Here is a 9,961-nt window from a genome sequence, read left to right as displayed (position 1 = left end):
GGATAGCTTTAAAATGAGAGGGGCCAAGTTTAAAGGAGATGTGCAGGCCAAGTTTCCAACATAGAGGGCGGTGAGTGCGTGGAACGTGCTGCCAGGGGTGGTGGTGGAAGAAATACGTTAGTGGCATTTAAAAGATTTTTGGATAGGCACATAGATATGCTGGGAATGGAGGGATATGGGCTATGTACAGATGTTCTTGACATCATGTTCGGCATAAACATCGTGGGCTGTCGGGCCTGTTTTGGGCTGTACTATGTTGGTCTATTTTCTATGTTCTATGCTCTATGACTTTATAAACAAGGCTATTGGATATTCAACCAGGAGATCTGACATCGTGTGGGAACTTAGGGAGATTCTTACTGACAAGTAATTGCAAGAAGAATTCATTCTGTTAACACTAGAGCTTTTTGCTTTCTGATATCAGCCAGGGCTCAGAGGCCACATCCTTGCCTCAGCAGGTTGGAATTCAATCCTGACACCAGGGACCTCAGCACCACAACCTGGACAGCTCCGAGGCATTCTGCACTGTCGTAGATACCTTATCAGAGAGTCATAGAGGCATAGAGTCATACAGTGTGGAAACAGGCCCATCGGCCCAACTTACCCACACCGGCCAACATGTCCTAGCTACACTAGTCCCATCTATCTGCACTTGGTCCATATCCCTCCACATCGGTCCTATCCATGTACCTGTCTAACTGTTTCTTAAACGCCTCAACTACCTCATCTGGCAGTTTGTTCCATACACCCACAACTCTTTGTGTGAAAAAGTTACCCCTCAGATTCCTATTAAATCTTTTCCCCTTCACCTTGAACCTATGTCCTCTGGTCCTAGATTCCCCTACTCTGGGCAAGAGACTCTGTGCATCTATCCGATCTATTCCTCTCATGATTTTGTACAACTCTATAAGATCATCCCTCATCCTCCTGCGCTCCAAGGTTGTAGATGCCCAGCCGACTCAACCTCGCCCTATAGCTCACACCCTCTAGTCCTGGCAATATCCTCGTAAATCTTCTCTGAACCCTTTCTGGCTTGACAATATCTTTGCTATAACATGGTGTCCAGAACTGAACGCAATATTCCAAATGCGCTCTCATCAACGTCTTGTACAACTGCAACATGACCTCCCAACTTCTGTACTCTATACTCTGACTGATGAAGGCCAATGTGCCAAAACCCTTTTTGACCACCTCATCTACCTGCGACTCGACCTTCAAGGAACCATGCACCTGCACTCCTAGATCCCTCTGCTCAACCCAGTGTCAGGTTGTTTTGATGTAGTTATGCTTTATTCTTAATTGTTAACTGTATGTTTGTGTTGTCATTTGTGAGCGGAGCACCAAGGCACATTCCTTGTATATGCATACTTGGCCAATAAACTTATTCATTCATTCATTCATTTACACCTTAAACAAGGCTGTGTTTGATCTCCTACTACTTGTGAAGATGAAAATGACAAGTATTTCCCTTGGAGTGCTGACCAACACTTATACATCACTTGCCTTGAGCACCAGAGTACTGTAACACAAGGATATGCAGATGCTGGATTGCAACAAGAGAAAAAGACAGAAAGTGCTGGAGCAACTCAGTGGTTCAGGCAGCATCTCTGGAGAACACAGGGAATAGGTGATGTCTTGGGTCAGAGTAAACAATTAAGGGATATGGATATGGATGATGTAGAGTAAACTAAACCACTCAGCTCCAAGCCTCAGGCATGAACACTGGATACTAGCTCTGCATTGTGCCTTGCCCAGTATTTGGCTTGAACAGAGGTTATGAGGAGAAGGCAGGAGAATGGGGTTGAGGGGGAAAGATCGATCAGCTATTATTGCATGGTGGAGTAGGCTTGATGGGCCGAATGGCCTAATTCTGCTCCTGTAACTTATAAATGTATGAACTAATTGGGCAATGCCAGGGTGATTAGAAGGGCTGAGACTCTCCGATGCATCTGATCTCTCCACTGACCACACGGGGTGCCAATCCGATGCCCATTTAACTCCTTGCCAGCTCACTGCCAAATGGCTTGGTTTGCTCGTGTCCATGCCAGTGACAGAATGCTTGACTGCTGAGTGTTTACAGGTGCTCAGGCCAGCTGGTCAGTCTTAGACCTAAATAAGAGGCATGTTCCAGTTGGGACATGACCAGTGCAGCAGGCCCGATATTAATTACAATGGGGTGTGTGCCAGTAGAGTGCCGATGTGCACTTATCTCCCTTTGCTGGGAGTTAGGATCGCAATTGAAGTTCCCAGATGAGACAGGGGGCACATCTTGTGATGGACGTTTGAATTACATTGAAGTCTCCTACACAAATGGGAGTCTTCAGTAGTTGGCGAGGGTTGAACTGTGGCCAAGAACAACGATACTCAAGCTTGTGGAAATGACTCCGAAGGTACTCAAAGCAGGTGGATGCCAACTCAATGCTGGGAACATTGGCCAGCTCACCACCATCTGTGCTCCCTCCCCTGACCAATGCACTGGTGGCCAAGGTTGCTGTAGTCTTTGCTTCTAGATTCAGGTCATGTTTATTCACAGTTTTCAAACAGGCCAGGATGAGAGGGAAGGCCGTAACAAGCAGCTGTGATGGTTCTTGAGTGCCACATAAACCAACAATGTTCAACCTGTTTGGCCATGCTCACCCTACCTATTCCCCTCATGATTTTATACACTTCTATAAGATCACCCTCCAGCCTCCTAGGTTCCAAGGAATAATATCCTAGCCTGCCCAATCTCTACCTATAGCTCAAGCCCTCTCAAGTCTTGACAATGTTCTCAACAATCATCTTTTAGTTTAGGTACAGCACAGAAATAGGCCCTTCAACCCACCAAGCCCGCACCGACCAGGGATCCCCGTAGACAAGCACTATCCTACACACTAGGGATAATTTACAATTTTTACCAAAGCCAATTAACCCACAAAACTGTGTGGGAGGAGACTGGAGCACCCGTGGAAAACCCACACAGTCACGGGGAGAACATACAAGCTATGTACAGTCCACACCCATGGTCAGGATTGAACCGGAGTCTCTGGCGCCGTGAGGCAAGCAACACTACTTTCTTTGCTGTGCCACCTAGCTGGTTCTCTGCAACCTTTCCAGATTGACGGCAATGTTTTCTGTTAGCAGGGTGACCAAAATGGAACAAAATACTCCAAGCCCAGCCCGAACTGGGAACCTACCCCATCATCTAGCTAAGCTTAAAAATTGTGCCCTTCACACAATCTACAAAAGAAAAACATTCATAAAAAGAATAATGAAATATTAACAACTCCCATCTTAAGAACCCTAAACATAAATCACCATGGGAATACAACAAACCTTGTACATAACACAGTAATGAGAACATTGATACAGAAACTGTGACAATGGGTAAAATAAATGATTCTGACAATATAAATAGTGAATTAATGTTTCGTGACCTGCCTTATATTAATCTTTCTTCTCGGCGTACAACCAATAAGTCATAGGCATGTAACAACAACTAGTAAATGCTTTTCGGACACATCTCAGGAAACTATTTTTGACAAGTGCTATACACTTGAAAAGATAAAAGGCAAATACTGAACTAATTTGGTGTTCCAAGTATCATTCTTGAAATAAGAAAAAGAAGCTCATATTTGTAACATTTCCTTTATCCTTTTTTAACAGACTGCTTTATAAAAGTATTTTGTAATTTTTAATCACTTGCCATAATTTCAGAATGCCCTGAAGTGCTTCACATCAGATGAAGTGGACTTGAGTCTAGTCAATGTTGTGATATTGGAAAATACAACAACACAGCAACTCTCACCAGCAGCAATTTGTAAAGGAGCAGATAATCTATTTCTGCAGTGCTGGTTGAAGCAAAAAAACCTTGGCAAAGATGATGAGAGAAGAAAATGGGTCTGAAGAAGGGTCTCGACCTGAAATGTCACCTATCTGTCTGAAGCAGGGTCCCGATCCGAAACGTCACCTATCATAGACACAAAATGCCGGAGTAACTCAGCGGGTCAGGCAGCAACTCTGGAGAAAAGGAATATTGTGTCGTTTTGGGTCGAGACTCTTCTTCAGACTCACCTATCAGTCTGAAGAAGGGTCCCTGCCCGAGACGTTATCTTTCCATGTTCTCCAGAGAGGCTGCCTGTTCTAATGAGTTATACCAGCACTTTTTTCGTAAACCAGCATCTGCAGTTTAGAGATACAGAGTGGAAGCAGGCCCATCGGTCTACTGAGCCCACCAATGCACTCGTTCTATGTTACCGTACTTTCTCATCAACTCCCTAGACACTGGGAACAATTTACAGAGGCCAATTAACCTACAAACGCGCATGTCGTTGGGATGTGGGTTTTCTCTGGGTCTTCCGGTTTCCTCCCACATCCCAAAGATGTGTGGGTTTGTAGGTTAATCAGCCTCTGTAAATTGCCCCTAGTGTGTAGGGAGTGGATGAGAAAGTGGGATAACTTAGAACCAGTGTGAACGGGTGATTGTCAGTCGGTGTGAACTCAGTGGGCCGAGGTTCCTGTTTCCATGCTGTCTCTTTGAGCTAAACTATAAATTAAACCGAGCTGTTGAGGAACTCAGTGTGTCAGGCAGCATTTATGAAGGGGATAGTTTTGGGTGGAGACCCTTCTTCAGCCCAATACTTTGGTTGAACTCAGCTTTATGAAGATAGAGGGGAGAAGGCAGAATGGGGTTGAGAGGAAGCCCTGGCTTCTCTAGAACGTCCGTGGGAGGTGAGAGGAAGCAGCAGATTTTATTTCCGTTCATTTGTGGGATGTGAGTGTTTCTGATGCGGCTGACTTGCATTGTCCATCTGGAGATACTGACTGGGAAAGCAGAGGCAGGAGCTCTCTGTGTAATAGCCCCCCTCCTCCCTCTCTCTATCCACCCACCCCCTCCACCCTGTCTCAATGAAACACCCCCTACTCACCCCCTTCCCCACCCACCCCAGTGCACACACGTTTCTCCCACCATCTCCCAACTACTCATGTCACCCTAGAAACAAGGAACTGCAAGTGCTGGTTTACTCAAAAGGTCGCAAAGTGCTGGAGGAATTCAGCCGGTCAGGCAGCATCTCTGGAGAACGTGGATAGGTGATGTTTCAGGTTGAGACCCTTCTTCGGACTGGTCTGGTTCTTGATTAGTAACGGTGTCAAGGGTTACGGGGAGAAGGCAGGAGAATGGGGTTGAGAGGGAAAGATAGATCAGCCATGATTGAATGGTGGAGTTGACTCGATGGGCCGAATGCTCTAATGACCAATGAACTTATGATAGAGCATGAAGGAGCTGACCAGCCGAACAAAAAGCAGTGAGAAAGCGAGAAGGAATTAACCTGGGGTACACCCACTTTGAAACATCTATTATTCATTGTCTAATGAGCGGAATTGTCAGGGAGAAACAGAAGCTTGACTAAATTTATTGGGCTAAATCATTTTCAGTTGCTGAAAAAAACCATTCCATTAATCCTTTGATTTTTCTTGGTAATTTTCAAAGTCAGACTTTTAGACACACAACTGGCAGACTCATTAGACTGAATATTGTGAATGGGGCCTAGGGGAAAATGTCAAACGACAAATTATCCCTGGATGAAGTCTTCTCTCAGTAAATTCTATTACTTAATCCATCCAATATTTACGGCAGGAATAGAACGTAGAACATAGAAGGGTACAGCACAGGAACAGGCCCTTCAGCCCACAATGTCTGTGGTGAACATGATGTCTAGCTGACCTTGTGGGTTTCCCCCAGCTGCTCCGGTTTCCTCCCATGTCCCAAAGCTGTTTGAGTTATTGGTTCATTGGTTCATTGATGGTGTGTCGATGAGTGGCAAAATATGGAGAGAATAAAAGAGCATTTTGCGTGGGGTGGAGTTCGATGGTTGGAGTAGACTTGATGGGCTGAAGGGCCTGTATCCATGTTGCACCTCTCTGGCTTAAAGAATCTTCTTCCGTGCAGAAAATGGTGATGATCAGAAGCAAGACACAAAATGCTGGAGTAACTCAACGGGTGAGGCAGCATCTCTGGAGAAAAGGGAACAGTGAAAAAGGAGTAGGACACTTCTTCAGAAGAGTTGGGGAAATAAAAAGGAGGCAAGAAAAGGCCAGAACAAATCAGGGGCAGCAACAGATGACCTGAGGAAGAGTGGAGCCCATAATGGCCCATTGTTGGCTGGGGAAGATGTGCTAACGAGAGGGATACGAGGATGCGAACAGTGGAACTGGTAGGACCACTAGGGTCGTCTACGGGACGACTAAGGGCGGGGGAGAGCACGGAGGGGAAGGAATGCAAGAGTTACTTGAAATGAGAGAAATCAACATTCTTGCCACTGGGTTGGAAACGGCATCATTTGAGGCTTTTAGAAGGGGGTGGGGGAGAGATTGAGGCTGGAAACATTACACATTGGGCAGCATCTGTGGAGAGAGGTAATGTTTTCGGCTAAGGAATCTTGATCTGAACCTGCAGAACTGAACTGGTTACATACTTGGGCAGCAAATTGGTTTAGGTTTATTATTGTCAGTTGTACTGACCAACAGTGAAAAGCAATGTGGTAAGTTGGGAAAATGGGATTGTACCCTTTCTGTCTCAGTATGGCCACCAGCATAATCAAGAATGAGTCACACCCCGGTCACTCCCCCTTCTCCCCTCTCTCATCGGGCAAAAGCTATAGAAGTGTGAAAACGCACACCTCCAGTTTCAGGGACAGTTTCTTCCCAGCTGCTATCAGGCCACTGAACCATTCTATCACCAACTGGAGGCAGTCCTGACCTACCATCCACCTCATTGGAGACCCTCGGACAGTCTCTGATCGGACTTTACTGGCTTTATCTTGCACTAAGCGTTATTCACGTTATTCCCTTTATCAAGTTTCTGTACACTGTGGACGGCTCGATTGTAATCATGTATTGTCTTTCCACTAACTGGTTAGCAGGCAATAAAAGCTTTCCCCCGGTACCTTGGTACATGTGGCAATAAACAATAAACTAAACTCAGCTTGTGGAAGGACCGTTCAGAAGCCTGATAACAGAGGGGAAGAAACTGTTCCCCTGAGTCTGGTGGTGCGGGCTTTCAAGTTTCTGCATTTTCTGCTCAACGGGACAAAGAGAAGGAATGACCAGGGTGTGAGTGGTCCTTGATTATGTTGGCTGCTTTCCCGAGGAAAGCGTGACATGTAGGATGGAGTCAACGGTGGGGAGTCTGGTCTGTGTGATGGACTAGTCTACATCCACAGCTCTCTACAATTTCTTGCGGTTTTGGACAGAGCTGTTCCCAACCAAGCTGTGATGCAACCAGACAGAATTATTTCTAACATAGGACACTGGGAAACATATCAGGGGAAGTGGATTCTACTACTCGCTCAAGGGAGGACCGTATTGACTAGATGGGATGAATGGCCTCATTCTCTGCCATGGCAATTCTATGATATATTATAACTCTCATTTAGGGGAAAAGAATGTTGCCTCAAGTCACATCTGGTTCTTTTCTCCATTTGTCATAAATCTGTTGGCATTCAACCATTGAAAGTGGCTTTCCCTGACTTAGTGCACTAGAATTATTTGTACAGTCTGAACATGTCCATCAAATCTGCACCTAACCTTCCCCTCTCCTGTGATCACAGTTGCTCCGATCTCTCCCTCATCCCTGGGACCACTCGAGTAAATCTTCCGTGCACTCTCTCCAAGGTCTTGACATCATCATTCCTGCACCGCACAGACTGGATGAAGTCCAACTCTCGAGCTGAGGTCCGACCAGCCATGTGGTAAGCTTCAATTTAACTTCCTTGCCCTCTCAATAAAACCAGCTCCACGCACCTCTGCAAATGTTACCGCCTTCATCTCTTTGTCTGCCGATGACTCCCAGCTCCCGGCTGGGGTTCCGCCGAGAATGAAGGGGGTGGTGGTAGAGGCAGGCAGAAGAGAGGACTGCTCGGCAAACTTATTTTTTAGAGATACAATGCGGAAGCAGGCTCTTCGGCACACCGGGGCCACGCCGACCAGCATTCCCCACACATTAACACTATCCTACACGCACTAGGAACAATTTTTTTTTTTACATTCGCCAAGCCACTTTACCTACATATCTGCATGTCTTTGGAGTGTGGGAGGAAACCGAAGATCTCAGAGAAAAACCCACGCAGGTCACAGGAAGAACGTACAAACTCCGCACAGACAGCGCCCGTAGTCGGGATCGAACCCGGGTCTCTGGCGCTGCATTCGCTGTACGGCAGCAACTCTACCGCCGTGCCCCTCATTTTGTTACTTTGTCAGCGCCAAAACGTGGCGACACTTGTGTACACTTGTGTACTGTCTAGGTGAGATCTTTTTACATGATTTTACTAGCTTACATGCTAAACAAAGCACTTTGCTGCACCTCGGCATACGTGACAATAAAGTATCATCAGTATCATCCTGCAGCTTGCAAGGCACTGAATAATAAACATTTTTTCTCTATACAGCCTGTTCCGTTCCTACCAAAAGTATCACTCGGCTAAAGTATTTCTGCAATGATTTTATTTATGAGTTTACTCCTGTATTTTATTTTATTTTTTTGCAGTTTTCCCTGAGATTAATTTACAATTCCCAGGGACTCCAGGACTGCACAAAGACTGCCTGCTGTGTTTTGTTTTGTTATTGCTAGCTTGAGAAAAGAAGCAAAAACTGGTAAAATAGAGATTGGATTTAGACAGTGCAGTGTCCAGCGATTCTTCTCACTTTGATACTTAAACAGTTCCTTTCCATTGTCATCATTCCTTCTCTTTCTGGGATATAAGTGATGCTTGAGCAAACTCTAATAAATCCAAAAAACACGGATAAAGTTGAAATTTTACACACACAGCAAGTTGGCAAATTGGAAATATTTCTGGTGGCAGCTGACACAAACAGCTCCCAGCATTACTGATCTGTTTTTACTTATCCTATTTCCAAGTGCAAACTCTTTGCTTTCATAAGTTCATAAGTTATAGGACCAGAAGCAGTCCTTTCAGCCCATTGAGTCTACTCTGCCATTCAATCATGTCTGATCTATCTTTCCCTCTCAATCCCATTTTCCTGCCTTCTCCCCATAACCCTTGACACCCTTAAACCCCTGTCCCACTTAGGCGATTTTTTAGGTGACTGGGCTGTCACCACATGGTCGCCAGGTTGTCGCCTGTCTGGCCGTGAGTAATCTCCTCAGTCGCCCAAAGAGTTGTAGTGTCTTTCTGGTCGCCGCTGGATTTTCAGAATGTTGAACATTTTTGGGCAACAGTGGGTTTGACGCCAATGAGCGTAGCTTGACGTCTCCGAACGTAGGTTGCCGCCGGTGCTGACCTCGGTGAATTCCATTGACCGCTACCTAAGTCAACCGGCAAGAGAAGTCAAGATGCGACAGGCATTGGGAAAACCCAAGTCCACAGAAGTCCACAGAAGTCAATCCACAATACCCAGTCGCGATGCTGATGAATAAAGTCCATGTACGCCTATATCGGTGACAATGTATGACCATACCGGCGACAAGCTACGACCATACTGGCAACAACCTACGGCTACCTTCGACAGCTGGCTACCATCGGCGACAGTTGACGCGACTAGCTACGCCAGGCTACGTCAGTGGCGTCAACATGGGAAACGCCCGTGGTCAGGCCACTATAGTGCGTGGACGTTGTGCGTTTTCTGTTGTGGACATTAGGCATCGAGCAGTGCAACATGGCTCCAAGGGGAAGGAAGGGGCAGCCCAAGGGCAGGGTCCAACCCCCACACCCACCTACCAGGCAGGTGGAGACTGAGGGGACCCAGGAGGAGGAGACCAGAGAGGTGGCCCTTGTCCCCACCACCAACCCAGCCCGGACTAGCCTCCCTGCCAAGACTCCAGGTACTGCTGCTGCTGCTGCTGACCCAGACTCAGCATCAGATGATGCTCAGGACACTGATGCCTCAATTGTCAGGAGACCCAATGAGGTTCCTTACGAGTTCAGTAGGGAACAAGAAGGAGAGCTGGTCGAGTGGTATCAGT

This window comes from Rhinoraja longicauda, chromosome 6 (genome assembly GCF_053455715.1).
Source record: "Rhinoraja longicauda isolate Sanriku21f chromosome 6, sRhiLon1.1, whole genome shotgun sequence".
Lineage (NCBI taxonomy): Eukaryota > Metazoa > Chordata > Chondrichthyes > Rajiformes > Arhynchobatidae > Rhinoraja > Rhinoraja longicauda.
The sequence above is the reverse complement of the archived record's forward strand: the minus strand, read 5'-3'. Positions refer to the sequence as shown.